General features: G+C 39.6%; 1 protein-coding gene across 1 annotated transcript in view; it reads left to right on the top strand.

Annotated features, from left to right (window-relative positions):
* The first annotated feature begins 344 nt into the window (after window positions 1-344).
* LOC108666863 overlaps window positions 345-19,498 on the top strand; it is a 109,945-nt gene continuing 90,791 nt past the window's right edge. Inside the window, exon 1 of the mRNA XM_047880891.1 lies at window positions 345-415. The gene's annotated coding sequence lies outside the window, so the exon portion shown is untranslated. The remainder of the gene's footprint in view (window positions 416-19,498) is intronic.

Here is a 19,498-nt window from a genome sequence, read left to right as displayed (position 1 = left end):
TTAAAAGGTTATCACATTTGTATTTCGTCATGTACCTAACAGTTACTGGGTTATGACATTAGTATTTCGTCATGTTGCCAACAGTTACTTGGTTATGACGTTAGCATTTTGCCATGTTGCAAAAAAGATCAGATGTTACACAGATTAAAGTAACTTTCAGAGAACTTTACGTTACCGAAAATTAAAGTTGCTCTGCAATTTCAATGCGGATATGTAATTACTGATTCCGGAATTGTCGAAAAGATGAGCAGGTGGGGCCGATCTCTGCCGTTTCTATGGCAACAGCAGTTCAAGTTCAGGCCGATGTGGCAGTGTCTGGCAGTTGTATTTAGTGTGTCGTTGAGACTCTTGAGTGTAGGGTGTGTTGCCGCGCTCATCATAATCATGAGAGTTCTCAAACCCCCGCACTGCTGAGGTAAGTAGTTTATGTGTTATTTCTTAGAATGAAGCTTAAAAAACTCGGTTATTTTAGCAAAAGACAATTTTTCCGAAGCTAGAATTTATTCCACAAAAGAGGAATCGATTCTGAACGGGACTCGGGAGCTTTGCCCCCTTCCTCGTGTATCACGCCTTTAAATGTTCACAGTTTGTAATCTATTCAATATTTGATTTCAGTGTTTTTTTCGTAAAAAATCACTTCATCCTATTTAACAATGTTTATTGGTATTTAATTCAGTGGGAATTAATCACATCAGCCGGGGCTCTAACCATTCACATGATAATTGTGACTTTTCGGTGGTGATAGTTGATCTTGTTCCCCTCCCTCGTTGCACTTGACTATACTACACGCCTCCGATGCTATGGCGAAGTCATGTGACTAATTCTTGTGTACGTAATGTTCACTATAAATATTTTGCGATAGCAATCTGATTTGTTCTTGACGACATTTTTACCACCCTGAGGTCAGAGATGAAAAATTCAAAGTGCGTCGAAAGACCTTGGTCAAAAAACCAATCCAATGCCGCAATGGCGATCGATTTTCAATTATCGCAAATGAACAAAAAATTTGCGATAAACGTGATAATAATTGACGATAACGTGTTAGCCTGGAAACAAATGAAGCAGCCCTGCAGGCAATGGAGTAATGCCAACCCAATTTTGCTATTACTTTTGATGGAATTAGTTGACCGCTGTTGAACTCGTAGACTACAGAAACCAAATCCTAGTCATAAACTAAATATTTGGCATGACTCGGAATTCCTCAGCCTTTAACGTGCGGCAAGAAGCTTCCTTGTCAGTAATGATAGCTTCCGTGTACCGAGCTCAATTATTTTGTAATGGAGTCAGGCTAGTGAAGACTGTCCTCTCTATTAAGTATTACCTGAGGCCAGCTACTAAAAAAGTACTTCGGCCTATATTTTTTTATTGCGAAACGAATTATATTGAAATGGGGGTTTAAAAATTCACTCAGAATGATCGCGGAGGAACGATCATCTAGATACCTTTGTGATCCAGCGCCATATCGGTACATTGTACAGGATGATTCAATGAAACTTTCTGATTTGAAATCTTAATAAAAAAGAACTGCAAAGATATAATTACAGTATAATTTTATTGAAAAATAAAATATCTGAATTTCTGTTTCATTTAGTTTTAAAGATGACCTCGGACGAATGACGCCCCCCATTGTCAATGAACTCAGATTTTTGAAGATCCGGTCAACTCATTGAAGCATATTGTCGGGTATGTTTCCTACAACATTTGGCTGCTTGGCGCAAAATACAAAAGTGGCGGATAGTCAATAACAGTGATTTATTTAACTGTCTCTGGATTTCTATTGTATTCTATGGAAAGACCAGAATTGTCGTTAATTTATTTCCAATGAATGCGACCCCGCACGCACCAATCGTGATGGCACAAAGTAAAAATATAGTCGTATGTATAGGCTCGGTAAAAATATAGTCGTATATATAGGCTCGGTAAAATTATAGTCGTATGTATAGGCTCGGTAAAAATATAGTCGTAAATAGGCTCTGTGAAAATATAGTCGTGAAGAAAGTATACGCATTCAGGGCCTGGGTGGTCGTGTTTGTTTTGAAATAATTACAGAAATTAGGTAAATAAGTTTTATTAGAACGGTAGCTGACTGAAAAATTCTACTGACGTCAGTTAACTGCAGTAGTGACCGATGACAGACTGTACGCTTCCACTGACGTCAGTTAACTGCAGTAGTGACCGATGACAGACTGTACGCTTCCACTGACGTCAGTTAACTGCAGTAGTGACCGTTGACAGACTGTACGCTTCCACTGACGTCAGTTAACTGCAGTAGTGACCGATGACAGACTGTACGCTTCCACTGACGTCAGTTGTCTTCAGTAGTGACCGATGACAGACTGTACGCTTCCACTGACGTCAGTTGTCTTCAGTAGTGACCGATGACAGACTGTACGCTTCCACTGACGTCAGTTAACTGCAGTAGTGACCGATGACAGACTGTACGCTTCCACTGACGTCAGTTAACTACAGTCTTCACTCAGTAAAATTGACGATTAATATTGTCCAAGTAAAGACACACTTTCAGAGGCAGCACTGATACGCTCGTTTGCTACGCAAAACTGGGACAAGATGACCCACACAAGGGCATAAGTGTATCATTATTTAGACAAAGTCTCACACATTTCTGTGAATGAAACCAGTAATGAAGGCTACGAATTTGAGGGAAGGAGCTTACGAACCAAGTGTGCTGCCGTGCAATGCAAGCTAGTGCATTGAAATATAATGCATTATATAGTGAAGTAATTATACTCATCATATATTATATATCGCGTCAATATATTGTATATTGACGCGTGCGAATAGCAAACCTTCGTCGCGTGATGCTCACATCGGAATTATTCATATTCATATTATTATTCATATTATTATTCATATTCATATGAATAATGCCCGAGAATTATTCATCGGAATTATTCATATTCATATGTCCGAGTTTCCAGTTGTATGCCAAGCGAGCGAGAGATGAGAGTTATGATGTTTAGCAAACACCGACACGCCGGGATTGAATGTAACAGTAAGGATAAACACTATAACTTGCTGTAGTTGACAGTAATGCTAGCATTGTGAAGTGAACTGAGAATCATGCTAGCATTGCAACTATTGTGAAAACATCGTTTGTATAATTGAGAGACATGCTATCATTATAACTATTGTGAAAACATTATATGTATAAGTTAGAATCATGCTTCCTATGTATAGAAATATCTCGGTTAATAGTTACAGAGACCAGCTGTTGAATGTAGCAGCCTCGGTAATATTTATTATAATCTAGGTGGACAAATTAGATGTTGGAGCTTCAGTAAGTCCTCATGTTTAACGGTGTTACAGTACTGAGCTATCGGTTTGTTGTGATAGGATAAACTAATTTAAAAATACTTACAAGTTACATAAACATTACTAGGCTGGTGAATATGAAATACGATGAAACAGCGACAGCGGGAGGTGTATTGATGAATTTAGCGGATTTTAATTTAATAGTAAAATATCGTAGCAGTTGTGCATACCCCCGTGTGCACGTAAACAGTGGCCGTTATACGTACGTGTGTACGTAATAACATGAGTCATGTACGCATGCGAGGCTGTGTACGTAATAACATGAGTCATGTACGCATGCGAGGCTGTGTACGTAATAACATGAGTCATGTACGCATGCGAGGCTCGCAGTTTACGCTTCTGGGCGTCAGTGATTGCGCTGCGTTTTTGTTTGTCGAAGGCTTGACTGATGTGCGGCGTCAACACTCATTGAAATGAGTGACACTTTGTCCGAATAGCGCAGCACTTTTTGCTCTTGTGGTCGCTGTCCACACCCAGTTTAGCTCCCCTTCTCATTGCTACGCGCAGAATGTGTATAACTAATTTGAACAAAGGGACTCATTTATTTTTCCCAGTGAACACCGTCAGCGAATATGTGCTAAAAAAACATTAATAATTTTATAATAATTTTATGTCTTGAGCGTCCTTATTTTGATGAAATAATTAGATTTATTCAATTTAAATTTAAAATTAGTTAAACATAAATACTTGAATCATAACATTTTGCCGTAAATCTGAGTCAAGAGTGTCAGGAGTGTGATAAAATAATTAATTAGTTCTCGAGGATTCAATCCTTGCTAGTTATTTCCTTGCTAGTTTTTTGACGCATGTTTCTAATAAGGCAATAATTTTACGGTAGTGTTTCAATTTACATTAAATTTACTTAAAGCTTTATTAACCTAGTGAATGTTAACCAATATCCCTTGAGAGTCGATAGCCCCGAGAATGTAATATATCTCAGAATTTATAGCACAGTTCTTGTAGATAATCACAGCAACACACTTAATACTGGACAGTTAATTATATGGGTTTTAATTAAATAATTTCATACGGAAGAGGTTCGTTACGAAGACAAAAAAGGCCGATTATGGAATTGTTAGGACTTGTGGCAAATATTGCACCTAATGACGTTGAAATTTCGCCAATGTCACGTGTTACTTGTCTTGTATGTTAGTTTGCTTGCGTTTCATATCATTTAGAAAATTAGATGGGTCATATTTTTCAAATAGAGACCAAGTTTTCTCCACGTAGCACTGATACGCCCTTTAGCCCGGCCTAACTGGGTCAGAATGACCCAATCAAGTACAAGAAATGCATCGCTATTTTAACTAATTCTCACTCATTTCTAAGTGTATGTATTCTGGTAGTCCCGCGCTCTATTGATGCAAGTCGGAATCAGCCAGAATTTGCAGAGACTTTTTAGAGTTTAGTTCCATCTCTCAGAGAAAAAAGATGATTCTTAACCAAATTTGGGCACCGCTAAGGCTTTTGAAGAATTCGATACACTCGGCTTAAAGTTATTCTGGGTCTGCTTGGCCACCTGATCAAAATCAGCTTCTGGTCTGATTGTCTTATCCGACTTTACAGTCACGTGAGAGTATGAGAAGAGTTGGCCGAGTTATGTCATAGCGAGCTTGCAAGCTGTAATACAGTGTGAACCAGAATTAACTGACCCTTTTAATTTGTTAACAAATAAAAAACTAAGAACGTTATGAAGTTGAAATTTGTTTTATTTATAAGAAAATTTTTATGGTAATATTGTATCCCAGTTAAAATATTGTATCCTATTACAATATTTTATTATTGTATTAGTTAAAATATTTATTATGTATTAATAATATGTATTAGTTAAAATATTGTATGTAATATTGTATCCTAGTCAGTTATTGTATCCTGAAAACTAGGATACAATATTATCATAAAAATTATCTTTTAAATAAAACAAGTTTCAACTTCATAACATTCTTAGTTTTTTATTTATTAACAAATTAAAAGGGTCAGTTAATTCTGGTTCACCCTGTACATATTTTTATCTTGTATGTGTCATCCTGACCCAGTTTTATCCGGCAAAATAGCGTATCAGTGCTACTGCTGATCTTTGGTCGTGATGTCGGTAATAGAGTCATTATTCGGACAATGTGACACATTCATTTTCGAGTGGTACTCTGGTAGTTAATGTCCGGGTAAGAAGTAACGAGAACCCTGGAGTTATTATGCGACGTTGATGCCGTTTGTAAATTTGAACACCGCTAACAAATTGAAAGTCAATCTCAATCCCGAGTAATTTTTGTATTTCATTATTTTGTGGTGCTGGCAGCTCTCACGTGATAAGTATTCAAGGTTCGCTAAAATCAAGATAGTTAAATGTCAGGCGTGACAACCGTAGACTTTATGTGATATTGATCTCTCCGTTCTAAGAGGGGAAAATTTGTCCTAAAATGATGAATTGCAGTCGCCTGCTTAAACAGAAATAGTTATCATCTAATTCGAAAAATATGCTAATTGTTTATTAAATATTTCGATCGTTATTTGGCTTGTTATTATGCGTACTAACGCCACTAATAAACATTTGCATCTCAACTGTCTACAAAAAGACTTACGACGGTAAGATATTTAAGAGAATTTAAAATATATCACGAAATTTCTCTAAATTTCGTTGCAGATTGTACTGATAATGATAATCGATGCTGATATATAAATTGCCGCATAAGTAAAAGAGTGCAACAAACCTCTAGTAGATCTATATACACGTTTGCAATGTCTTTTTAGGTGTATTTCCTGCATCGTCCCTAAGTTTTATAACAAGACCAAGCACATGCATGCTTACTTCATGCGCGTTAGCTCTCCCTCAACGCTGTGCGTTTTGGTGCGTAAATCTCAGCATGTTGTCCTGAAATTTTCATATTTTTTTGTGAAGATTAGGGTCCTCGAGCGCACGAAACTCGGCATCATCGTTCACGGACGCTTTGCGAATTTTTTTCTTGTCAGCCGATATTTTTTTCGTGCCAGCGGAGGTCGTCATTCACTCAGATGATGACCCTTCTCTTCCCTGCCTCAACCTGCAGTGCTTTTCAGTCTTGTTTTCGTGCTCTAAAAATCTGCCCAAAATTACCGATGGCCGTGCATTTCCGGCTTATGTTTTTAAATAAATAATGTAAAAATACTATGTCTCTGGTGAAATATGTCCTCCCCAGTGAAATACTATGTCTCCCTGAAATGTAATTATTGGTGGCCAACCTTTAAAAATTCAGTGGCCACCGATAGGACGCGCATAATTTTAACTAGAATTGTGTTTACAAGGCTCTGTTAAACCAAATCCCGGCTTTATTGATTTCATTTTGTATAGTTTAATTTAATTACTTAAGATATGACTGGAGCAGTGAGGCCTGCGACTGAAAACAGTGAATTTCTGCCCGCTGGAGTCGTGCATGAAATGAATTTGCTTAGTCAGGTCCCAGTGCCTGTGAATGATCATGTATTTTTAAAGTATAAAATAATTATTACAACTATTGAGTCAGTATCAAATCTTTGTAACTAAATTTTTTGAACAATCGGATGAGGTCTTAAATTCGTTAACACACTCTACACATACATTGAAATACATTATACATATTCATCTCTGTGCATGTTGACAAGAGTGTATGCATGTATGACAACACAACAATACGAAGCATGGGTATAAGTGTATATACAGCAGATTCCCCGTAGTGTCGTCCTTGCATATTGCAAATGTAAGCTGCGGCGTGTTTTTAGAAATTGCATGATAGCGTACAGCAGCATGTATGAGACTTAGAGTGGATGTTGGAAGGTGCATGATAGCGTGCAGGAGCATGTATGAGACTTAGAGTGGATGTTGGAAGGTGCATGATAGCGTGCAGCAGCATGTATGAGCGTTCGAGTGGATGTTGGAAGGTGCATGCATGATAGCGTGCAGCAGCATGTATGAGCGGTAGACTATATGTTAGAAAATATATGATGACATGCAGGAGCATGACTGAGCGTGAGACTATATGTTAGAATTAGATAATGTATGATAGCATGCAGCAGCATGTATGACTGAGCGTGAGAGTTGGGAGTCTTAAGCGTGATTTTATCTGACCTCTTATCAGGTCAGGAGCTGCTGCCTCAGGCTGCGCCCTGGGACTCCGACCTCACACCTTTAACACCATCGCGCTGATGCTGTGGTGCTGTGCTGTTGCTGCTGTGGTGCTGTGCTGCTGCTGCTGTGGTGCTGTGCTGTTGCTGCTGTGGTGCTGCTGTTGTAGCGCTGTGGTGCTGCTGCATTGCTATCAGTGCTATCGTTACTGATATTCATAAGCTCCCTGCTATTCGTGTGTTCCTGCGACCATCTCGATTTAATGCGCTACTTGAATTCATTTTTATTTCGTATTTTTCACACGTACCTTCTGAACGGCATTTGTTCCTTCCTCATCCTGTCGTGGCGTGTCTGTCTGCTACCTGAATGTTTCCAGCATGTTGCCAGCATGTTGCAAGCATGTTGCCAACATGCTGCCAGCATGTTGCCAGCATGTTGCCAGCATGTTGCCAACATGATGCCAGCATGTTGCCAGCATGTTGCCAGCATGTCGCCAACATGTTATAAATGAGTTTTTTACACATACCTACATACAAGTCATTTGACGTTGAAATATTGCTGATTTAACGTTGTTTCAACGACATTTGACAATGAACGTTGTTCGAATATCATTTGCCTGGTTGGTTCTCTTTTATTTAAGTTATTGATGTATTTTACTTAGTTTATGTTACCGTCGTTGCTGTCTGTTTGCTCGTTACACTCAGACAAATGAGTGAGACTCTGTCCATATAGTGATGCAGTTTTTGCTTTTGTATGGGTCATCCTGTCCCAGTTTGATCCAGGAACAGTGCGTTACAGTGCTACGTTTACTCTCTGCTCCTGCTGCGGGTAAGAAATTATGTATCACTATTTGGACAATATGACCCAATTATTTTCTGAGTGTACGAAGCACACCCTCAAATATGATCTTTTTAATTTATTTTCAACAGTTTATGTTGTCATTGTTGCTGTCTGTCTCCTTATTACAGGACGCCGCTTCAAGTCTTGTTTACATCTCGTTTTCTTGGCCAGTTTTTATAGCGAGCAGGAAGTCGTCATCGATAAAACCGTCGCATTTTGTTTCTGTTATCGCTGCCTTCACGCGCTGCCTCAAACTTTTTCAAGAAAAAAATTAGAATATATTTTTTTATAGTGTATTCGAGATTGGAATTTACTCCGTGCTTTAAGAAAAGATGTAAGCTCCATAATTTTTTGTAGTGCAACTCTTGCTTTGGTTGTCCCAGTACGATCGAATATAGTTCATTTTTGTATTTCACGATTATATAAAATATTGATATTGACTATATATGTGTGTGTGTGACGGAACACAATTTTTGTTGATTATTTTTTTTAGAAAAATTGTTTCGCTTCTTATTTAACTCAAGGATTTAATTTATGTACGGTACGACTAAGTAATACTTAGACATATTTTCATTTCGTGACTGTAAAAAGGAATCTCCTTTGCTGTGATATTATCTGTCGGTAGCGTTAAGCTACAATCGTCTGCTAAGTGCCACTCGTCGTCTGCTAGCCCCGACAACGTTTAGACTTATTTCTATATGTTAATTGTAAATTATTACCTGACCTATGATTTATTCGCTTTAAGGTGCGATTATTTTGTCAAACGACTTCGTTTTTATTGTGACAATCATTATGATTTACTGTTGTACGTAAATGAGTGCTGTCAATCTACGATACCATCGTTAAGGTGAAGACCGCTACGTCGCCTTCTTGCGTAAGCAGGCTAGACATCTTCATGTCTCGCGTCTCTAGAGACGACGCATCTCGATGCTTCATGTCTCGCGTCTCTAGAGACGACGCGTCTCGATGTTCATGTCTCGCGTCTCTAGAGACGACGCGTCTCGCTGCTTCATGTCTCGCGTCTCTAGAGACGATGCGTCTCACTGCTTCATGTCTCGCGTCTCTAGAGATGACGCGTCTTGCAGCTTCATGTCTCGCGTCTCTAGAGACGATGCGTCTCACTGCTTCATGTCTCGCGTCTCTAGAGACGATGCGTCTCGCTGCTTCATGTCTCGCGTCTCTAGAGACGATGCGTCTTGCAGCTTCATGTCTGGCGTCTCTAGAGACGATGCGTCTCACTGCTTCATGTCTCGCGTCTCTAGAGACGATGCGTCTTGCAGCTTCATGTCTCGCGTCTCTAGAGACGACGCGTCTCGCTGCTTCATGTCTCGTGTCTCTAGAGACGATGCGTCTCGCTGCTTCATGTCTCGCGTCTCTAGAGACGACACTAATTTAAAAAAGAACCTATTTAATTTAGGCCATCATTTCCAAATTTTATTCTCTATTCTAAATGACGATGAAATTCTCAGCGTAATATAGCTATTAAATATATTATTTGATTATTATTATATTTATTTAATAATAACTTGAAAACATTGTTGTCAGTTGTAATTCTGAATGTAGCTATAAGTTGGAATTATTGAGTTGAACTTTTATTATAAGTCATTTCTTATGAGAATGTTTATTGGAATGCTTGCATTTTTATTATTGTTCAAATAAAGGCAAGGTAATTTCTCATTTGGTTATTGCTACCTAAAAAATTTGGGTACGGCCTAGGCTTCGGCCGAAGAATAGCTACACTCGGCTTAAAGTTATTCTGGGTCTGCTTGGCCACCTGATCGAAATCAGCTTCTGGTCAGAATCTTCTTTCCGACTTTATAGTCGCCTGAGAGTAAGACAAGGGTAGGCCTATCCGAATCATACCGAGCTTGCGAGCTGCCCAGAGGCTGCCCTCCAAATCCTGAGCCGAAGCACACATATAGCGCGACTAATTTTATATACATGCTCCCGAGACCTAAGCGGAACCTATTTCAGAGTCAGGCTCGCATCTAAATTTTGTTAGGGATGAGTTTCCTCTGCTTTTCTCTTAGGTTTCTGGCTCTTTTTCTATTGCCGGCGGACTTCTCCATATTCTCCATATTTTTAGCGCATTTTCTTATTTATTGAAAAAATGCACTATTGTGTGTACTTAGGCTGCTACGTGTACTTAGGCTGCTACGTGTACTTAGGCCGCTACGTGTACTTAGTCTGCTACGTGTACTTAGGCTGCTACGTGTATGTTTTCAAGATTTTATGGTCCCAATTATTCAGTAATTTTTTGGATTGTTATTCATTTATAAAAGTGTTCTCATTATGTCTATTATTTTATTTCTAAACATTCTTATTTTATAGGTACAGATGTTATCTAATAAAGATGATGTGTAAAACTAATATTAATACATTCCTACTAAATGAGTAAAAACAGCGCTCACAGAAATAAGCATGCCTTAGTAATAAGCGATACACTTTTCGTTCTTGTGTGGGTCATCTTGACTCAGTTAAACCTGGCAAAATGGCGTATTAATGCTACGTCCGCTCGCTGTGCGTGCTACTATTCGGACAGTATGACACATTAATTTTTCTGAGTGAACGCGTATGGCGAGAAGTTCCTCTTTTATGCACGGCAGAGCAGCGACGGCGCTGACGCAGCAGCCTGGAAAAAAGGTCGATTACAGGACGACTTTTTTCATTTATTTTCCTTCATTTTGGCAGTTTTTCTTTCGAAGGCAGCTTGGAAATTTTATGGACCTTGATAAGAAAACTTGTGCGCTGTAATTGTGAAACGTTTCCTTGTGAAGAGGCAATCCTAGCGCCAGCTAGGAGGATGATGATTGCAATAGAAGTGATTGCAATCCAAGCGTCAGCTAGAAGGGTGATTGCAATAAGAGTGATTGCTTTCCTAGCTCCAGCTAGAATGATGATTACAATAGAAGTGATGCAGTCCTAGCATCGGCCAGAACGATGATTGCAATAGAAGTTAGTGCGCCGGCTGTGGCTGCAAGCGGACGTGTGCTGCAGTGCTCCGTTTACAATTTACGCCAGTGTAAATATTTGATACATAATGTATAAAAAAAACTACTTCGCAAATTTTTTTAGCAAGTTCTTTTAACTTAGAGGACTACGCATTGAGGATCTTATGACGTTGAATGCTGTGTCTTTAAATCTTACTGTGGTGATCGTTACTGTTCCGAAACCGATCGGCCATCTTGGTTAGTTCGGCTATTTTGGCTTGTTCGGCCATCTTGGCTTGACCGGCCATCTTGATTTGAATCTGATATAAGTACTTATATTATCAGTCTGCTTAATCAAAGTTCACAAAGAATTTAAAAGCAAAAAAAGTCCAGCTTCATCGTCAGTTCGATAATCTAAAAATTTAATACAATCATTTTATAATTCAAAATTCTAAGTCAGACATTAAAACCTAAAAAAATAAATCACTAAAGAACATTAAATCGAAAAAACAAATACTTGCGGAACACAGAGTCATAAGATACACGAAAAGATTAATACCGAAGAAAAAAACACTAAAACATGAAAGCTTAGCGATTCCCTATTTCAAGATATTAGGAACTGAACGCATTACTGATACACGGTTTTCGTTTGAAGATATGTAGTGATTCCAAAATTCTAAAATCCGAACAGCCGGGGATGGAACAGATTGTCCTGAAATCACACTCCGATATTGCCAATTAAGTCGCGTTCTTCAGCATGGAGACGCAGGGAAGAATGAGGAGGCTTGCTGAGAAGCAAATTCGAACGATAGCTCTTGCCGTGGTGTTCAGAAACCCGGATGTAGAAGTTGCGCGCCGTCATTACAACGTACGCTGATGCGCAGCGCGCACAACTATACTCATAGACAAGGTTCGATCGCATCCGGGCAAGAATAACGTCCTTATACATGAAGAAAGAAACAATTTTGAAATTATTTACCATGAAAACATGCAAATTAACGTTCGGGAAATATTTCATAAACAAAACCTTAAGTTCTCTGGACATAGCTTCAGACGCACTACCAAAATAGGGCAGTGTGCAATAAATAGTTTTCTTACTATCGCATTCAATCACAGTTTCAGAAAATTTCTTGGATAAAAAGCGTTTGATTTTACTAAACACAAGGTACGATGGAAAACCATTCGGCTGAAATATTTTGCAGGTGTTTCGTTGCAGGTATTTCGTATACGCCTGAAGACGGAACTACTTCGTAAAGCCTATCATCGAATAAAGTTCTTAGTCATTTTTAACCGTTCTCCTCGTTTCTTGTGTCTATTTTTTTTGCTTGCTATTAAACTTATGTGCAACGTACCATCGAAGTTCGCTTGAACCAAACGCTACAAAAACTGTTCCGTAGAATAATAAGAATAGTAGAAGTGATTGCAATCCTAGCTTCAATTAGAAGGTTGATTGCAATAAAAGTGATTGCAATCCTACCGTGTCAGCTCGTAGGATAATTGCAGCTGAAGTTATTGCAAGCCAAGTGTCGGCTGAAAAGATAATTGCAGTTGAAGTTCTTGCAGTCCTAGCGTCAGCTAGGAGGATAATTACGGCTGAAGTTCTTGCAGTCCTAGCGTCAGCTAGAAGGATAATTACGGCTGAAGTAAGTTCTTGCAGTCCTAGCGTCAGCTAGAAGGATAATTACAGCTGAAGTTCTTGCAGTCCTAGCGTCAGCTAGAAGGATAGGATTGCAGACCGGAACAAGACGTGCGAGGTTATGTATTTTATAAAGTAGTGCAGGTTCTGAAGCTAGCTGGCGAGACTGAGACTACATGGTTTAGGAAATTGAAACAAGATGCAAGCTGTGCAAAAGTCTTCAGTGGAATAAATCGGCATACAAGATGAAGTTACAACGTAGAATTCGGTCTACATTTCAAGAAAGTCGGATTATTGAACTAAGGGATCTGAGTACGGTCGTTTCACAATTTTCTGCATTTTATCCATCGAGAAAGAAGAGCAAATTAAGAACCGTTAGTGGTCCGTGTACTGAGAAAAGTGAATACGTCATCTTGCTCAAAAATATTGTGACAAACTTTCGTAGCCCACATCCCGAGCAAAGAGCGGATGTACCGCGCATGATACATCCGTTTTTCCGGGCTAAACTGGGTCATAATGACACACATAAGAGGAAAGTTCATCACTATTTAGACGGAGGGTCATTAATTTCTTTGAGTGTACGTAGAGGATCGGAGCAATACGGCAAAGATTAATTAAGCTAGCCACAGTCTCGTTAGTACTTCCATCCAGTGTAAAATTTGACAGTACGATTGACATGAAAATCGTTATTTTTAAACTTTGATCTGAGCAATTAAAATTTTAAGCACGAAAATAATGATGGAAAATGGCCATCTGTTCCACGCCAGTGCCACCGATGCCAGCAAACTAACTGGGGCGGCCACCTCGGCCCGCATTATTACAGGCCAATTATCTATAGGGTAGCCACCTCGGCCCGCATTATTAATTAAGGGCCAATTATATCGGGCGGCCACCTCTGCCGTATTATTAAAGCTCAATTGCCTCGGGCGGCCACCTCGACCTTCATCATTAAAGCCCAATTACCCCTGGCAGTTATGCCGCCTATAATTGTGTTATTATAGAACAATTATCTCGGGCGGCCACCTCGGTCCCCATTATTAAAGCCTAATTAAGTAGGCCGGCCACCTCGACCCTCCTTATTAAACCCCAATTATCATGGGCGACCACCTCGACCCGCATTATTTATCATTATTTATCATTATTTATCATTATCATTATTTATCATAAATTTTCATAATTGTTAAAAATGTGTTCAAATGATGCTATGAAGCTTCCAAACAAAGCTTATCTAATTGCATCATTGTAACAACTTTATTTGAAATTGTATTATAATTCATTCAATCTAAATCTTTTACTACCGCCTCACGCGCTCGATTCTACGGATGCTGTGACAGCGGTTGCAATCAACGCTGCAACAGCAGCAACTGCAGCAGCTGCAGCAGCTGCAGGAATAGCAGCAACTGCAGTTGATACAATAGCAGCAATTGTCTCTTTAACACAACAAAAACTTCAGCAATACACCATTGTTTTTATGAGCAGGGTGGCCCAGTGGTATGGGCAGGGTGGCCCAGTAGTATGGGCAGGGTGGCCCAGTGATATGGGCAGGGTGGCCCAGTGGTTACAGTTCAGAGTACGCAGGATTGGCGCAGAGAGGCGCGGGTTCGATCCCAGCTCTGTGCGCCAGTTTCTGGTCAGAATCGGTGAGGAGGCCCGGCGGTTAAGCACAGCAGAATTGAAGCAGTGAGTTGCGAGTTCGAGACCGCAACAAGCCGTGAATGTTCTGCGATGTTAAGAATCGGCGACAGGCCTACGGCCTAATAAACGCTGAAACCGCTATTATTATTATTTATTATTAATAGCAGCCACTGCAGTTGATGCAATAGCAGCAATTGTCTCTGTAACACAATAACAACTTCAGCAATAGCAGCAACTGCAGTTGATGCAATAGCAGCAATAGTTTTTGTAATACAACAGCACCTTCAGCAATAGCAGCTGATGCCATAGCGCTAGCAGAAATAGCAGCTGCAGCTCCAAAACAAAGGCAGCACTACTAGTAAAAACTGTCCGCTAGCATTAGCAGCGGCCGCTAATACTTTCAACAACAACACTCAACACCTAAGACCAAAACCCAACACCAACACCCAACACCAACACTCTCTGCAATCCTTGCTCCGTTCTCATCTTCAAGTCTCGCGTGGCGCTCGGAAGTTCGTCTTGAAGTTCTCAAGCGCTTTGAATTGCTGCCTGCACCTTTGCCTCTGCCTCATGTGAGGCCATGTGTACTTGGCGAGGCCTCATGTGAGGCCATGTGCAATCGGCGCGGCCTCATGTGAGGCCATGTGCATTCGGCGAGGCCTCATGTGAGGCCATGTGCACTTGGCGAGGCCTCATGGGAGGCCATGTGTACTTAGCGAGGCCTCATGTGAGGCCATGTGCACTTGACGGGGCCTCATGTGAGGCCATGTGCACTTGGCGAGGCCTCATGTGAGGCCATGTTCACTTGCCTCTGCCTCATGTGAGGCCTTATGCACTTGGCGAGTCCTCGTGTGAGGCCATTTGCACTTGGCGAGGCCTCATGTGAGGCCATGTGCATTTGGCGAGGCCTCATGTGAGGCCTATGCACTTTTCGGTACCTCATGTGAGGCCATGGACACTGCCGTCACTTGGTGCCTCATGTGAGGCCATGTGCTGTCACTCAACAAAGCGCTAGAAAGTTCTTCCATCCTTCACATACTTCCCTAAAGTCTAAATTTTTCGCACTGCTCCAAAATCTTCGGCATTTTCAATTCTCGCAAAAATCGAAAAGTTTGCGCCCAGAAGTCGGTAAGTCCTTTACGCTGCCTCCGGAAGTTCTAAGTCCACTTTAGGGTTCTCAGTACTCCTCGTGAGCCGCAAGAACTGATCTCTCGAGCAACATCTCTTGCTGTGTTCTAAGCCTTTAACTTTGTTATGGAAATTCCATTTGCATTTCCAGCCTCTGCGGCAAACAAATTCTAAGAATTGCTACTGTGCCTCACAAGAAATAACAGAACCCGCATCTATGAATTTACGTTTGGAAACAATTCAGGAAGAATCTTCAGTTTTAAATAAATTTTCACACTTCATACAAGGAAGTCTGTTTGTTTGCAACGTTTAAACCTGATGAAACATCGGAAATTCTGCTACGATATTATTGGCGAAGTGCTGCTGATTTATTCTTACGACGTTGCTGCAGTTAATGTTATGATCCATTCAGAAAATGAATGGGCCACTCTGTCCAAATAGTGACACACTTTCTCACCCACATCACGAGCAATAAGCGGACGTACGTAGTAGCACTGATAACCCCTTTGACGTGGTCAAACATGGACACGATGACCCACGGAGGTGTAAAAAGTGCATCGCTATTTGCAAAAAATTCATTTATTTATTTGGGTTAGGTTTGGTTATTCACATTATTACGTTATGTATAATCGAGTGACTTATTTGTCTCAATAATTGATATTAGTATTATCAAATATTAATATTACTGGGTGAGAAACCCGGCACAATTTTGTTCACATCAAGAGGCGACGATATAAGCCACTGAGACGATATAAACGACTTGAATGACAATATAAATATCGATGATTGGATATTGCTGATTGGATATTGCTGATTGGATATTGCTGATTGGATATTGCTGATTGGATATTGCTGATTGNCTAGATGTGTATAAGAGACAGTCTCTGTACCGTCTGCGGCTCGCAATAGTGCTGTGGAGGTGACAGTTGACCGTCTCTGTACCGTCTGCGGCTCGCAATAGTGCTGTGGAGAAGACAGTTGACCGTCTCTGTACCGTCTGCGGCTCGCAATAGTGCTGTGGAGGCGACAGTTGACCGTCTCTGTGCCGTCTGCGGCTCGCAATAGTGCTGTGGAGGCGGCAGTTGAGGTAATGAGATGAGGTGTCACGGCGCTGCTAAATCACCATTACGGTAGCTTGTCGAATGCAACCCGCCTGCTGCGCGTAAAACTACACTGAGAAAAATGAGTGATACTTCGTCCAAAGAGCGAGGCACTTTTTCCCCTTTTGTTAGTCATTCTGATCCAGTTTGACTCAGCAAAAGGGCGTAAAACCCGGCGTATCAGTGCTAAGCCCGCTCTCTACTCGAGCTGTCTGTAAAAAACCGCGTCACTATTCGGAAGATAGAACCCACTCATTGTTCTGAGTGTAACAGAAGTGACAGTAAAAGTCGCACAGCAAAATTAAAGCGGCGAAAGCTGCGCAAATGCCTCGATTTATTCTTAACATTTACTGTAGACTAGTGAGGCTGTGTGTGAACTTAAGCACGATGGACGAAATGTTTAGTGAACCTTCGTAAGATTCTGGTTCTTGTATCCCAATTGATTGATTGGACTTAAATTGTTTATGATATCCTAGGGTTGGTTTAAATTCAATTATTGTTCTTAAATTCAAATAGGTTAATCTGAGTTAAGTGTCTTTTGAAATTATTTTTGGTTGAAATTCAGTTGTCCTATAATTCAAATCAACTGATCAACGAGTTCTCGATCATTTGCCACTCTTTTGTTTATTACTTCACAATCGCTGCACAACACGTATTTTTTACTCCTTCTCTAATTTGTACTATTGCACCTTGGTACAATTGTACCAAATGCATCCTGGCATCTAAAGTACTATTTCACTAAATAAATGTACTGTGGTACCAAAGGCCCTATTGTAACACGGTACCATTGTACCATGTATGTAACACGGTACCACCAAATGCACCACAGTTCTATGGTACCAAGTCTAATCACCAGAGGTCACTAGGTGCAGTATCCGTCCAGTGAAGCTCTGCAATAAATTAGCGCTGAGTGCTTTAATCTCGCCAGCGAATTGCACGGAACTGCCAGCCGTCGACTTGGGGGCTTTTATATTGAACTATAGAATGAATTTTTTTATCGCGTAAGTTTAGTGGCAGTAAAGATGGTTCGCTATAAGATTATATTATTTTGAACTCTACATTCAAAATTGAACATTGAGTAAAATGTTCAATTTTACACGTAAATTGAAAGAATTTGATGGAAAATTTCTATACTGTTTTAGATTCTTTTCAATCCTGATTTGTATATCATTTATTCATTTATTTTTTTGTCGTGTGTTTCATTTAGCGTTTAGATTAATGCTAACCAATGAATTTCCTTCGACTTCCATGTCAACACTCTGGCTCATGGTGGAAAATTTCCCTTCATAGCAAATTTTTGTAATTAACTGATTTTAAGTTAATTACTTTTTAATTTGGCGCTATTATGCGAGGATAAAAGATATAATAATAAATGTACTTCATTTATACAATCCCCATAATAAGAAAAGTGAACCTAAGATAAACGATAATAAATCTATTTATTGACTTCTTTAAAAATTCGATAAGTATATATCAGATTTTAGGGAGATATTCAAAAGCAAACAATAAGCCACAAAAACTGACTATGGAGCTGTTCTTGGAGGCATTTCTGATAAAGATTAAGTGAACTATTGTGGTTGTTGCTATAAATTTTCTGATTAATCTTCGATTCAGGCAATCGTGTGACATTACATTTTAATTTAAGACATTAATTAGGATTTGGCTTACGACCCTATTTACGATTTAGCTTTAGGATCCTTTTAATGATTTGGTTTTGAGACCCTAATTAGGATTTGTCTTCAATACCCTGTTTATGATTTAGCTTCCAGATCCTAATTATAATTTTGTTAGGACTAATTAGGATTTATTATAAGGTCCTAATTATGATTTTGTTTTAAGGCCCTAATTATGATTTTGTTTTAAGACTCGTATTATACTTTTCTTTTAAAATCCAAATTATGATTATTCTTTAAGCCCCTAACTACGATTTTTTTAAGATCCTAATTATGATTTTGTTTTCATACATATTTTCAACTTCGATACCTATTAAAGTAAAATCCTGTATTTCGCTTAAAGAGCCAAATTAAGTTATGTTTACCAAATATAAAGCAATAGGCCTGTAGGCCTGTTTTGCCCGCATACATCAGATGATGGCATCGTCACTGAGAAGAATGAATAGGTCACATTGTCCTAATAATTACCCACTCTCTATTACCCACAGCACGAGCAGAGTACAGACGTAACACTTACATGCTATTTTTTCTGGTCCGAACTGGGTTCGGATGACCCACCTAAAAGGAAAAAATGTAATTCTATTTGGACAATAACACTAATTTTCCTGAGTGTCCGCTACACGACATCCTTCCTCATCGAGGCCTTCAATTTATTCATTGCTTGCGCCCAAATAAAATGTAAGGCATTTTATATAATACTTATGATAATAATGAGACCAGTGAATTAGGCGCGTCAAATCCTGTGGGCTTGCCTATCATCCTCTGGAAAATAAAGATGTCGACGTTTGTTGAAGATTTTTTTTTAAATTTATTGAATAAGAATTTATTATTTAATTTATTTATTATTGTTATTAAATTTATTGAGCCCATGCAAGTTGCCATGGACCCATGGATTATCTATTCAGCGCTGCATTAAACTAATGTGAAATGCCAAGCTCGACGCGGACATCGATGTCAACCATTATGTTATATCCTTCGGTAGTGGTAGAATTTACACATTTTTGCCAATCATTCATTTTTGTCAATCATTAATTTTTGCCAATCATTCATTTCTGCCAATCATTCTCTTCAGCGCATATGACTGCGGTGAAGAGAACTTTTACCTTCTACTCTTTACCACGACGCTGCAGCGGTGTGTCGCTCTCTTT

The sequence above is a fragment of the Hyalella azteca genome, unplaced genomic scaffold, assembly GCF_000764305.2.
Source record: "Hyalella azteca isolate HAZT.00-mixed unplaced genomic scaffold, Hazt_2.0.2 contig6532, whole genome shotgun sequence".
NCBI lineage: Eukaryota > Metazoa > Arthropoda > Malacostraca > Amphipoda > Hyalellidae > Hyalella > Hyalella azteca.
The sequence above is the reverse complement of the archived record's forward strand: the minus strand, read 5'-3'. Positions and strand labels throughout refer to the sequence as shown.